This window comes from Suricata suricatta, chromosome 10 (assembly GCF_006229205.1).
Source record: "Suricata suricatta isolate VVHF042 chromosome 10, meerkat_22Aug2017_6uvM2_HiC, whole genome shotgun sequence".
Classification (NCBI taxonomy): domain Eukaryota; kingdom Metazoa; phylum Chordata; class Mammalia; order Carnivora; family Herpestidae; genus Suricata; species Suricata suricatta.
In genome coordinates this window covers 96,632,338-96,647,024 of record NC_043709.1, presented here as the reverse complement: position 1 = coordinate 96,647,024, position 14,687 = coordinate 96,632,338, and the positions used below count along the sequence as shown (strand labels likewise).

Here is a 14,687-nt window from a genome sequence, read left to right as displayed (position 1 = left end):
CAGCCGCCCTACGGCCTCGCCATGGCCCCGACGGCAGTGGAGCGGCCTCGCATGCGGCGGGGGTTCTTCCTCCGGCCCGGTGGGCCCGACCCGGGCAGGCGCTTGCTGCCCACCTCAGGCTTCGCCCTGTCCCGCCGCCCTGGCCCCATTGTTTTCCGTGCAGCCGCCCACCGCCATCTTAAAATTGTTTCAAACCACATCTTCTTTATCCATTCATCAGGTGATGGACATTTAGGCTAGGCTCTTTCCATGATTTGGCTATGGTGGAAAGTGCTGCTATGAACATTAGGGTACATGTGCCCCTAGGCATCAGCACTTCTGTATCCCTTGGGTAGATCCTCTCAACAAGACACCAGCAAATCGAATTCAACAGCACATAAAAAGAATTACCCATCATGATCAAGTGGGGTTCATTCCTGGGTTACAGGGCTGGTTCAATATTTGCAAATCCATCAATGTGATACATCACATTAACAAAAAAAGAAAAGATAAAAAAAAAACATATGATCCTGTCAATAGATGCAGAAAAAGCATTTGACAAAATACAGCATCCTTTTTTAATAAAATGTTTTAATGTTTATTTTTGAGAGAGACAGACATAGGAGTGGGGGAGAGGCAGAGAGAGAGGGATACAGGATCTGTGCTGGGAGCAGAGCCTACACGGGGCTGAAACTCATGAATTATGAGATCATGACCTGTTGGGGCCCATCCAGCCAAAAAGCCTGTGGAGGTGATTCTACTGTGACGGCAAAGCCTCCAGGGGAGCGTATGTAATCGCAAAGTCCCTAGCTTTTTCTAGGAAGGCGTACCCTGGATAACGGTTGGCCCTCCCCCCATTTGAGGATCAGGACAATAAGAACATAGGTCCTGGGAGACTGGGGTGCAGTGCTGTGTGGCCTTTGGGACCCTGCTTCCCCCTACTTGAAAATGTGTGCGCTTGACTGCTTGACCTAAATGGATCAGAGACTGGGGTTAGTTCTCCTATTATTCATGCCTCTTGGTAATTGTGGTTTCAGTAAATGGGCAGATTTTCTGATTGAAACTTCCTCCCTAGTTAGAGGCACCTTACTCACAGACTATTGGTTGAACGTTTAAAGAAAAATAGCCTTATCATAAGCTTCAGTTAATATTACACTATATACACAAAATAAGACCCCCACTGATGTATTTTGAGTGATAAATTATGTTTTTTTGATCTTCTGTATTGTACCTCATTCCTGTCTTTGATTTTCTGTTCTTTCTTCCGTGAAAACAATGATCTTTTCTGAAGCATGAGATTCCTAAGAAGTTACAAACAATATAATCATTTTAAAAAAGGTGTAATCACCTATGGTATATAAGACACCAAGTTTCACAGTAAAGTGTGGTCTCTTCCACCATTCATGTTGTCTGTGTTCTTTCTTGTAGATATTTCACCGACACCAACCCCCTACTCAGGGACCCTTAGACTCTGGTGCGTGGGCTGGTCCCCTGCAATGACCTAAGCCAAAGTAAGACATTTAACCAACTGAGCCACCCAGGCACCCCTAACACTCTTTAAACAATTTAGCCAAGGGATCTCTAGAGCAGCGATCTCTAAAATGGGGCACAACACTCCAAGTGATATTTAAAAAGGATTCTCTAGGGCACTGGAACATCTATGTATAGATATTTAAAATGTTAATGACTCATGGATCAGAAAAATAAACATTGTTAAAATGGCATTATTACGCAAAGCAATCTACACATTCAATGCAATCCCCATCAAGATTGCACCAGCATTCTTCTCAAAGCTAGAACAAGCTATCCTCAAATTCGTATGGAAACAAAAAAACCCCAAATAGCCAAAGTAATATTAAAGAAGAAAACCAAAACAGGAAGCATCACAATCCCAGACTTTAGCCTTTACTACAAAGCTGTCATCAACAAGACAGTACGGTATTGGCACAAAAACAGACACATAGACCAATGGAATAGAATAGAGAGCCCAGAACTGGACCCACAAGTGTATGGCCAATTAATCTTTGACAAAGCTGGAAAGAGTATCCAATGGAAAAAAGACAGCCTCTAGCACATGGTGCTGGGAGAACTGGACAGTAGCATGCAGAAGAATGAAACTAGACCACTTTCTTACACCATTCACAAAAATAAACTCAAAATGGATAAAGGACCTGAATGTGAGACAGGAAACCATCAAAATCCTACAGGAGAAAGCAGGAAAGAGCCTCCTTGACTTCAATCACAGCAATCTCCTACTTGACACATCCCCAAAGGCAAAGGAATCAAGAAGAAAAATGAACTATCATCAAGATAAAAAAAGCCTCTGCACTGCAAAGGAAATAATAAAAAAAAACTAATAGGCAACCGACAGAATGTGAAAAGATAGTTGCAAATGGCAAATCAGATAAAGGGCTAGTATCCAAAATCTACAAGGAACTCACCAAACTCCACACCCAAAAAAATGAATAATCCAGTGAAGAAATGGGCAGAAGACTTGAACAGACACTTCTCCAAAGAGGACATCCGGATGGCCTAGAGGCACATGAAATGATGCTCAGTGTCACTCAGCATCAGGGAAATACAAATCAAAACCACACTGAGATACCACCTCACACCAGTCAAAGTGGCTAACATGAACAAATCAAGAGACTGTAGACGCTGGTGAGGATGTAGAGAAAAGGGCACCCTCCTACACTGTTGGTGGGAATGTAAACTGGTACAGCCACTCTGGAAAACAGTGTGGAGGTTCCTCAAAAAACTATCAGTAGAACTCCCATATGACCCAGCAATATCACTGCTGGGGATCTACCCAAGGGATACAGAAGTGGTGATGTATAGGGGCACATGTACCCCAATGTTCATAGCAGCACTTTCAGCAATAGCCAAGTCATGGAAAGAGCCTAAATGTCCATCACCTGATGAGTGGATCAAGAAGATGTGGTGTATATATATTATATATATATAATACATATATTATATATATATACACACACACAGTGGAATACTGCATGGTAATGAGAAAGAATGAAATCTGGCCATTTGTAGCAAAATGGATGGACCTAGAGGGAGTCATGCCAAGCAAAATAAGTCAGGCAGAGAAGGACAGATACCACATGTTTTCACTCACAGGTCTAACAGGAGAAACCTAATAGGAGACCATGGGAATGCGAAAGGGGGGGAAAAGAGCTGGGGAGAGGGAGTGAGGCAAATCATGAGAGACTTTTGAATGCTGAGCACAAACTGAGGGCTGAAGAGGGAGGGGGAAAGGGGAAGGGGGGTGAGGGTCATGGAGAGGGGCACTTGTGGGGAAGAGCACTGGGTATTATATGGAAACCAACTTGGTAATAAACTATATAATTAAAAAAAATTTTAATGTTAAGTAAAATAGCTTTATTACTATCATGAGATTAGTGTTGGTTGCATGTCGTGTGTGGTACAGGATCTATCATGAGATTCCACAACTTTTTAAAATAATTTTTGTAACGTTTATTTTTGAGAGAAAGAGAGCATGTGAGCAGGCAAGAAGCAGAAAGGGAGACACTGAATCCGAAGCAGGCTCCAGGTTCTGAGCTGTCAGCACAGAGCCTGACGTGGGGCTCAGACCCACAAGCTGGGAGATCATGACCTGCACGGAGCTGACTGAGCCACCTGGGTGCCCCAGGGGTTCCACAACTCTGAAGAAGGTAATGTTGTAACTATACTTGTTAATTCATTCTCTGCATGTTGCATCATATTATAGTTTAAATATCTGTATAATTAAGAATTTGGCTGACGTTTGTACCCAGTTCCTAGGAGGTAACCTCTAAATCCTCAGAATTTCCTCTGTTAATATGAATGTCTTTGTTATGCATGAGGAACCCTGACACTTTATGCTAATGAAGACACTTAGTGAGTCCCTAGTTTGTGCTTACCAGATGATGCAAGAAAGGGACTGACCAAGCCAGAAAAAAAACATAGGATGAGAGGGTTAAGGCTTTGAGCCATGAGATACCAGTCCAGCCAGGAGAAAGATGGAGATTTGATTTCAGCCTCATGGCAAAAGACACAGCCAAGCATGCCTGTGTAACAAATGCCAATAAAACTCTGAGCACCAAAGTTCAGGGGAGCTCCTCTGGCGGGCAATACTATGTGCACTGTCACATACTAATGTGCCAGGAAGGTGACATATCCACAGGGACAATGAAAGCTTCACACGTGGGACCCTCTCAGATCTCACCCCACGCATTTCTCCCTTTGGATAGTCCTGATTTGTATCCTTTTGCTATAATAAAACTGTTAGTATAGCTGGCAGTCTTCTGAGTCCAGTGACAGTCTTCTTATCAAACCTGAGAGAGTCATGGGAACCCCCAAATCTGTAGCAAGTTGATAAGAAGTAAGGGAAGGCCCAGAAACCCCCAAACTTGTGACTGGTATCTGAAATGAGAAAAGTCTTATGGGCAGACAGCACTGCGTATCTATCAGAGCAAGATGGACCCTGACCAAATCAGACCAGGGCAGTCACTCATTCCAAGGCACCATTAGATATTAGTCTAACAGTTTTGCATTTTCTGATTTGCTTCTTGGTCAATTCCATATATATATATATGTTTTTCTCTTCCTTTTCTTCCTCTTATTTCTTTCCTTCTCCAGTCACTATTCTGGTTGTTGGTTTGTTTAAGCAGACATTTTTAGGCTATTCTTTTTACACCTCTTCTGTACCTCCTTATTTATTTTTTTCTCTATAAAGCCATATAGCTCCTCTGATCCTCCGCCTGGTCATTTCTTTTTTCTTTTCATTATCTCCACCCCTGTCATTTCTCTCTTTGTATGGGGTAAGGTGTCTTCCACCAGCCCTGCCTTTCTAAATTTTTTCCAGGATTACTTCAATGAACAAATCAAAGTATACCTGGTGGAGGGTCCAAACCACCACAATGAGACGGAAGATAAAGCAACCAGAGTCACAACAACAAACAACACACAGCACACTCCAAAAACTCCTCCTGAAGGGCCAGGCCCTGGACAGTGTGTGATCCCTTTTTAATATATTAGCGCTCACAGCCGCAGGACATAACAACCTATGAAAACATGTAAAAGACAGAAAACTAGCCAAAATAATGAAATGGAAGAATTCTCCTCAAAAGAAATTCCAGGAAGAAATGACAGATAGAGAATTGCTCAAAACAAATATAAACAATCTATCTGAGCAAGAATTTAGAATAATAGTCATAAGATTAATTGCTTGGCTTGAAAAAAGCACAGAAGACAACAGAGAATCTATTGCTGCAGAGATCAAGGAACTAAGAAATAGTCACAACAAATTAAGAAGCGGCTGTGCAGGACTCTGCGTGGGACGGAAGCGTAGGGCGGCTCAGAGCTGAGGGGAAGAGGAGAGGCTGAAACGAGCCCTCAGCCCGTGGTGCAGTGGAGAAACAAACTTTCACGTGTGGCTGCTGGGCGTGGGGAGAGAAATCCGACCCCCCTCAGCGGGCTTGTTCTCCGGTGGGCCCGGCAGCCTGCTGACCTCAGGTGGAGCCAGGGAAGGGCTGGCTCCCCAATTCCCCTGTGCAGTCCCAGCCAGAAAGCCGCCCAGCTGCCGGAGATCATTTTAACAGTGGTGGAAGCATTAAAGTGTGTGGACTAGGATTTAGAAACCTGGCAGAACTTAGAAAACCGAAATGATTTAACCCGCCCATGGCACGGGGACGTTGGACTCAAGAGAGTGGCTGGCAACACGTGGTCTGAGAGGAGCTTGCAGCACCGCCATTCTTCTCCCTGCATCCACTAAGGTGGGTCCTCAGAGACCAGGCCCTGCGACCCCCCCCCCACCCTACATCAGACCACGCCCATCCATGCAAGAGAGCTGGATTCTTCTTTTCTTACTATTTTTACTTTTTTCAATGTTTTTCTTTTCCTATTATTTTTTTATTTTTATAATTTTTCCCTTGTTTTTGCTATTTTCCTATTTCCTCCTTTTCTACCTTTCCCCCCTAGAGTCTAGGAAAGACCAATATTTATGCACTGTTGTGATTAGATCAACTCTTATTATCCAGATATTTTACCCTTATCTCATTCTTAACTCTCCCCTCCACAGCTTTTATGCTCTCAGACTGTCCTTAATCTTTGGATGTCTCTGTCCCCCCGGCTTTTTTTTTCCCTCCTTTCCTGTCCTCTCTTTTCTTTCCCACTCCTTTTTTTCCTTTCCCATTTGGTTTGCTTGTTTACTTGATCTGTCAGTGCGTTTGCGTGCTTGTGTTCCCTGTGTATTTGTCTGTCTGTTTTCCTTTTCAGGGCTACCCAAGAAACAAGCCAAAGCACATGTAGTGGAAAGTCCTATATATCACTGAGTAAGGAAATATATTAATTATAGGCATAACAAGAGAAACCGAGAGACACAATTAAAGGGACATCTCCTGAAACGACAGGCCCTAGACAAAAAGCCTCCTTTGATACAGCAATACTAACAGGTGCAAAGTGCATAACAATCTTTTAAAAATGACAAGACAGAATAGCCAAAATGATGAAATGAAAGAACTCTACTCTAAAGAAATTCCAGGAAGAAATCACAGCCACAGAACTACTCAAAACAGACCTAACAACATAACCGAAGAAGAATTTAGAACAACTGTCATAAAATTAATCACTGGGGTTGAAAGAACCATCAGAGAAGCTATTGCTACACAGACAAGGGACCTTCAAAAGGCTATAATGAGGTGAATAATAAAATAAAGGCTGCCACTGCACAGATTGAAGAAGAAAGAGGAGAATAGGTGAATTAGAAGACACAGTTATAGCAAAAGAGGAAGATGAGAAAAAAGAGAGAAATTGATACAGGAGCAGGAAAGGAGAATTCGAGACCTGAGTAATACAATCAAATGGAACAATATCTGTATCATCAAGGTTCCTGAAGAGGAAGAAAGAGGAAAAGGTACTAAAGGGGTGCTTAACCAAATTATAGATGAAAATTTCACCAATCTGGGGAAAGAGAAAGACACTGAAGTTCAAGAGGCATATCGAACTCCCCCCTAAGACATAACCTGAAACAAACTTTGGCATTACATATCATAGTGAAACTAGCAACATATAAGGATAAAGAGAGAATTCTGGAAGCAGCTAGGGAGAAAAAGGCCCTCACGTACAAAGGGAAACCTATCAGAGTGGTTACAGACCTATCTAATGAAACTTGGCAGGCCAGGCAGGAATGGCAGGAAATCTTCAATGTGATGAACAGAAAAAAACATGCAGCCAAGAATCCTTTATCCAGAGAGCCTGTCATTCAAAATAGAAGGAGAGATAAAGCTGTTCCCATAAACAGAAATTGAGAGAATTCATCACCACCAAACCAGCCCTACAAGAAATCCTAAAAAGGACTCTAAGAGAAAAAGGTAGCAAATATAAGACACCAGAGATATCACTACAAACATGAACTCTACAGAGAACACAATGAATCTAAACCCACATTTTTCAATAATAACACTGAATGTAAATGGACTGGATGCTCCAATCAAACGACATAGGGTAGCAGAATGGATAAAAAACCAAAATCCATCTATTTTCTGTCTACAAGAGACTCACCTTAGAACTGTAACATTATATAATAATTACAGGATCTCTACATCAGGAAGAGCTAACAATTATAAACATCTATGCGCTGAATTTGGGAGCACTGAATACATGAAACAATCACAAATAGAAACAATCTTATCGATAAGAAAGTGCTAATTGCAGGGGACTATTAAACTCCACTGAAAACAATGGATAGGTCAACCAGACAGAAAATCACTAAAGAAACAATGGACATGAATGACACACTGGAACAGATGGAATTAATAGATATTAATTCTATATAGAACTCTGCATCCTGAAGCTAGGGAATTCAGTTTCCTCTCAAGTGAGCATGGCACATTCTCGAAGATTGATCACATACTGGGTCATAAAACAGCCCTCCATAAATGCAAACAAATTGAAATCATACCATGTACACTTTTAGATCACAATGCTATGAAACTTGAAATCAACCATAGGAAAAAGTCTGGAAAACTTCCAAAAATGTGGAAGTTAAAAACCACCTTACGGAAGAATGATTGGGCAAATCAGGCATTTGGAGAGGAAATTAAAAAATATATGGAAACAAATGAAAACAAAAATACAACAATCCAAACTCTCTGGATGCAGCAAAGGCAGTCCTAAAAGGAAAGTATATTGCAATCCAGGCCTATTTAAACAAACTAGAAAAAGCACAAACTCAAAATCTAACAGAGCACTTAAGGAAACTAGAAAGGGAGCAGCAAGAACACCTCAAACCCAGCAGAACAAGAGAAATAATAAACATCAGGGCAGAAATAAACAATATGGAATCCAAAAAAGCAGTTGAAAAAATCAATGAAACAAAGAGTTGGTTATTTGAAAAAATGAACAGAACTGATAAACCTCTAGCAAGGCTCCTCAGAAAGAAAAGAGAGAACACCCAAATAGACAAAATCATGAATGAAAATGGATCTATTACAACTGATCTCTCAGAAATACAAGCAATCATCAGAGATTACTATGAAAAATTATATGCCAACAAACTAGACAAACTATGAGAAATGGACAAATTCCTAAACACACATGCACTACAAAAATGCAAACAAGAAGCGATAGAAAATCTGAACAGATCCATAACCAGTGAAGAAATTGAATCAGTTATCAAAAATCTCCCAATGAATAAAAGCCCAGGGCCGGAAGGATTCCCAGGTGAGTTCTACCAGACACTTAAATCAGAGTTAACACCGATCCTTCTCAAGTTATTCCAAAAATGGAAATGGAAGGAAGACTTCTGGACTCATTGTACGAAGCAAATATCACCTTGATTCCTAAACCAGACAAAGACTCAACAAAAAAAGGGAACCACAGGCCAATATCCATAAAATATACAGATGCAAAAAACTATAATCCTGAGGAGGAGCCAAGATGGCAGAGAGAAAGGGAGCTCTGTAAACTTCGTCTGCCCCATATATCGAAATGAAAAGGTCATTACTCTCATCTGCAAGAGTGGGAGGAGAAAATACAGACTCCAGAAAGAAGACAACCTCAAAGATGCCTGAGTAAGTAAGTGAGAACTGGGGAGATTGGAAAACGGGCCAGCCCGAGAAGGGCAGGGGAGGTGGGAGCCCCAGCCCAACACAGGGAAAGTGTGAGGAGCCCCTGAGAGACAAAGGGAAGAGAAAGAGAAACTGAATACACTGATAGTACTATCTCTAGAGAAGAGATAAAAAAAACATTTAACCCAGCATGGAGAGAAAAACTCTCACTCCATATATAACTGCTGGGCAGTGCGAATCCAGAACCCGGGTGGCACAAGGGAAAAAACAGCCTCCACCCCTGCACCATCCCGGCAGGGAGCCGACGGCTGCAGCCCCGGGCACGCACACTTCAGCCTTCAGCTGCAGGAGCGCGCAGCTCATTTCCGGCAGTGCCCAGCACCTCAGGCAGGGGCAGCGCAAATCCAGGCCAGCATCAAGAGAAACTAATCCCTCCCCCTACATGATCACGAACTGGCTGGGGGCTGGGAGTTGGCATGCACATCGCCTCCTGCAGCGCACCTCGCCTCCGGCAGTGGCAGCACAAATCCCTGCCAGCGCCTAGAGAAACTACTCCCTCCCCCACGAGATCCCGGCTAAGAAGCCAGCTGCCAAAGCAAGTACATCTCATCTGTGGTAGTACAAAAGTGCACGGACTTGGATTTTGAAGGGAGGAGGGCCTGAAATATACAGCTTGGCTCAGCTGCAGCACAAGGAGGTTGGACTCATAAGTGTGGCCTGCAGCAATTAGTTCCAGCAGAGCTTGGGGTGCAGCCATTTATCCTCTGAAACCACCACAGTGGGGCCTCCGAGAGCAGCCCCCGGGACCTATTACACCAAACCATGCCTATCCTCAAGAGGGAGCTGCTGCTTTTTTCCTTTATTGTATGTATCCCTTATTATCATTACCTTTTTTACTTTTTAATTTTTTAAATTTTACTCCTTATTTTCCTTTTTCCTTTCTACCCCTTTTTTTCCTTCCTTTTGCCATCCAGATATATTCTCCCATATCTCATCCTTATCTCTCCCCTCAACTGGTTATACACTTTTAGACTGCCCATTGTCCTTTGTTGTCTCTGCCCCCCTTTATTTTTTTTTCCTTCTTTTCTTCTCTTTCCTCTGCATTTTCTTCCTTTCTCCCTTTTAATTTGTCTGTTTGTTTGTTTGTTTGATTTGTCTGTGCGTTTGTGTGCTCCTGTTCCCTCTGTGTTTGTCTGTCTGTTTTCTTTCACAGGGCTACCCAAGAAACAAGCCAAAGTGCACATGATGGCGAGTCCCAAATGTCACTGAGTAGGGAAATAAAATATTCAAAGGCACAAGAGAAACTGAGAGACACCATTAAAAGGACACTTCCTGAAACAACAGGCCCTGGACAGTCAATTAGCCTCCTTTAACAGAGAAATACTAACAAATGCACAATGAGCTTTTTTAAACTGACAAGAGACAGAAAACTAGCCAAAATGACAAAACAAAGGAACTCTCCCCTGAAGAATCTCCAGGAAGAAGTCACAGCCAGAGAACTGCTCAAAACAGATCTAAACAACATACCTAAACAAGAATTTTAAAAACTTGTCATAAAATTAATCGCTGGGGTTGAAAAAAGCATCAGAGAAGCAACTGAGACAATGACTAGGAACTTTGAAAATAGGTGTGACGAGTTTTTAAAAAAAGGCTATAAATGAGGTGAATAATAAAATGGAAGGGCGCCTGGGTGGCTCAGTCGGTTAAGTCTCTGGCTTCAGCTCAGGTCAGATCTCACGTTCGTGGGTTCAAGCCCCGTGTCAGGCTCTGTGCTGACAGCTAGCTCAGAGCCTGGAGCCTGCTTCCGGTTCTGTCTCCTTCTCTCTCTGCCTCTCCCCCTCTCATGCTCTGTCTCTCTCTGTATCAAAAATAAATAAAACATTAAAAAAATAAAATAAAATAAAATAAAATGGAGGCAGCCACCTCAGGGATTGAAGAGGCAGAGAGAAGAATAGGTGAGTTAGAGACACAGTTATAGCAAAAGAGGAAGATGAGAAAAAGAAAGATAAATTGATCTAGGAGCAGGAAAGGAGAATTCGAGACCTGAGTGATATAATCAAACGGAACAACATCCGTATCATAGGAATTCCTAAAAAGGAAAAAAGAGAGAAAGGTCCTGAAGGGATACTAAACCAAATTATAACTGAGATTTCCCAAATCTGGGGAAAGAAATAGACATTCAAATTCAAGAGGCACAAAGAACCCCCTTAAGACATAATTTGAATCGAACTTCGGCATGACATATCATAGTGAAACTAGCAACATATAAGGATAAAGAGAGAATTCTGAAAGCAGCTAGGGAGAAAAGGGCTCTCACGTACAAAGGGAAACCTATCAGAGTGGTTACAGACCTATCTAATGAAACTTGGCAGGCCAGGCAGGAATGGCAGGAAATCTTCAATGTGATGAACAGAAAAAACATGTAGCCAAGAATCCTTGATCCAGCAAGCCTGTCATTCAAAATAGGAGAGATAAAGCTGTTCCCAAATAAACATAAATTGAGAGAATTCATCACCACCAAACCAGCCCTACAAGAAATCCTAAGGAAATGTTGCAAAGAATACAAGGTGCCAGAGACACCACTACAAACATGAATTCTATGTAGAATACAATGAATCTAAACCCACATTTTTCAATAATAACATTGAATGTAAAAGGACTGACCAAATGACACAGGGTAGCAGAATGAATAAAAAAAAAAAAATCCATCTATTTTCTGTCTACAAGAGTTTCATTTTAGACCTGAAGATACCTTCAGGTTGAAAGTAAAGGGATGGAGAAATATCTATCATGCGAATGGAAGCCAAAAGAAAGCCGGAGTAGCCATACTTATATCGGACAAACTGGACTTTAAAGTAAAGGCAGTAACAGGAAATGAAGAAAAACATTATATAGTAATTATAGAGTCTCTCCATCACAAAGAGTTAACAATTATAAATGTCTATACCCCAAATTCAGGAGCACCCAAATATGTAAAACAATTAATCACAGACAGAAACATTCTTATTGATAAGAATGTGCTAATTGCAGGGGATACTCTACTGACAACAATGGATACATCAACCAAACAGAAAATCACTAAAGAAACAATGGACCTGAACGACACATTGGAACAGAAGGAATTGATAGATATGTTTAGAACTCTGTATCCTGAAGTTAGGAAATTCACTTTCTTTTCCAGTGCACATGACACATTCTCCAAGATAGAGCACATGCTGGGGCATAAAGCAACCCTCTATAAGTATAAACAAATAGAGATCATACCATGCACACTTTCAGATCACAATGCTATGAAACTTGAAATTAACCATAGGAAAAAGTCTGGAAAACCTCCAAAAATGTGGAGGTTAAAAAACCACCCTACTAAAGAATGATTGGACTAATCAGACAATTAGAGAAGAAATTTTAAAAAATATGGAAACAAATGAAAATGAAAATACAACACTCCAAAATCTGTGCGACGCAGTGAAAGCAGTCCTAAAGGAAAGTATATTGCAATCCAGGCCTATTTCAACAAACTAGAAAAAGCACAAACTCAAAATCTAACAGCACCTACTGGAACTAGAAGGGAAGCAGTAAGAGCACCCCAAACCCAGCAGAAGAACAGAAATAATAAAGATCAGAACAGATAAACAATATGGAATCCAAAAAAACAGTTGAGCAGATCAATGAAACCAAGAGTTTGTTCTTTGAAGGAATAAACAAAACTGATATACCTCTAGCTAGGCTCCTTAGATAGAAAAGAGAGAGCACCCAGATAGACAAAATTATGAATGAAAAAGAATATATTACAACCAAACCCTTAGAAATACAAGCAATCATCAGAGATTACTATGAAAAATTATATGCCAACAAACTGGACAACACAGAAGAAATGGACAAATTCCTAAATGCACATGCACTGCCAAAATTCAAACAGGAAGAGAGAGAAAGCATGAATAGTCCAACAACCAGTGAAGAAATCGAATCCATTATCAAAAATCTCCCAATGAATAAGAGCCCAGGGCCAGATGGCTCCCAGGGGAATTCTACCAGCCATTTAAAACAGAGCTAATGCCCACTCATCTCAAACTATTCCAAAAAATAGAAATAGAAGGAAAACTTCCAAACTCATTCTACGATGCCAGCATCACCTTGATACCCAAACCAGACAGAGACCCAGTAAAAAAAGAGAACTACAGACCAATATCCTTAATGAATACAGATGCAAAAATACTCAGCAAGATACTGGCAAATCAAATTCAACAGCATATAAAAAAATGATCCATCATAATCAAAGTGGGATTCATTCCAGGGTTATAGGGCTGGTTCAATATTCGCAAATCCATCAATGTGATACATCACATTAACAAAAGAAAAGATAAAAACCATATGATCCTGTCGATAGATGCAAAAAAGGCATTAAACAAAATACAGCGCCCTTTCTTAATAAAAACCCTTGAGAAAGTTGGAATAGAAGGAACTTACCTAAACATTATAAAAGCAGTTTATGAAAAGCCCACAGCTAATATGAGCAATCAGAAAACAAAAGGAAATAAAAGGCATCAGAATTGGCAAAGAAGAAGTCAAACTTTCACTTTTCGCAGATGACATGATACTCTACATGGAAAACCGGCAGACTCCACCAGAAGCCTTCTAGAACTGATCAAAGAATTCAGTTAAGTTGCAGGGTACAAAATCAATGTACAGAAATCAGTTAGTTGTATTCCTATACACCAAAAATGAAGTAACAGAAAGAGAAATCAAGAAACTGATCCCATTCACATTGCACGAAAAACCATAAAATACCTAGGAGTAAACCTAACCAAGGATGTAAAAGACCTATATGATGAAAACTATAGAAAACTTATGAAAGAGATTGAGGAAGACACCAAGAAATGGAAAAACATTCCCTGTTCGTGGATCGAAGGAATAAACATTGTGGAAATGTCATTACTACCCAAAGCAATCTACACATTCAATGCAATCCCCATCAAAACTGCACCAGCATTCTTCTCAAAGCTAGAACAAACTATCCTCAAATTCGTATGGAACCCCAAAAGACCCCGATTAGCCAAAGTTACATTGAAGAAGAAAACCAAAACGGGGGGCATCACAATCCCAGACTTTAGCCTCTACTACAAAGCTGTCATCATCAAGACAGTACGGTATTGGCACAAAAACAGACACCTAGACCAATGAAATAGAATAGAGAACCCAGAACTGGACCCACAAATGTACAGCCAATTAATTTTTGACAAAGCAGGAAAGAGTATGCGATGGAAAAAAGACTGCCTCTTTAACAGGTGGTGCTGGGAGAACTGGACGGCACCATGCAGAAGAATAAAACTAGACCACTTTCTTACACCATACACAAAAATAAACTCAAAATGGCTGAACGACCTGAATGTGAGACAGGAAACATCAAAATCCTCGAGGAGAAAGTAGGAAAAAACCTCCTAGACCTCCACCGCAGCAATTTCCTACTTGACACATCCCGAAAGGCAAGGGAAATGAAAGCAAAAATGAACTCTTGGGACTTCATCAAGATAAAAAGCTTCTGCACTGCAAAGGAAACAATCAAAAAAAAACTAATAGGCAACCGACAGAATGGGAAAAGATAGTTGCAAATGACATATCAGATAAAGGGCTAGTATCCAAAATCTACAA

At 41.0% G+C, this 14,687-nt stretch overlaps 1 protein-coding gene and 1 pseudogene across 5 annotated transcripts in view; both read right to left on the bottom strand.

The window, feature by feature from the left end:
• Positions 1-149, bottom strand: part of LOC115305319 — a 4,747-nt pseudogene extending 4,598 nt beyond the window's left edge.
• CLEC4A (C-type lectin domain family 4 member A) overlaps positions 1-14,687 on the bottom strand; it is a 43,304-nt gene that overhangs the window by 21,583 nt on the left and 7,034 nt on the right. The window contains exon 1 of one of the 5 annotated variants that reach the window (XM_029954322.1): positions 2,421-2,442. The exons of 3 other annotated variants lie outside the window; for them this stretch is intronic. The gene's annotated coding sequence lies outside the window, so the exon portion shown is untranslated. Of the gene's footprint in view, positions 1-1,210; positions 1,249-2,420; positions 2,443-14,687 lie in introns of those variants that run through there. One more of the 5 variants, XM_029954320.1, reaches the window with a different exon arrangement.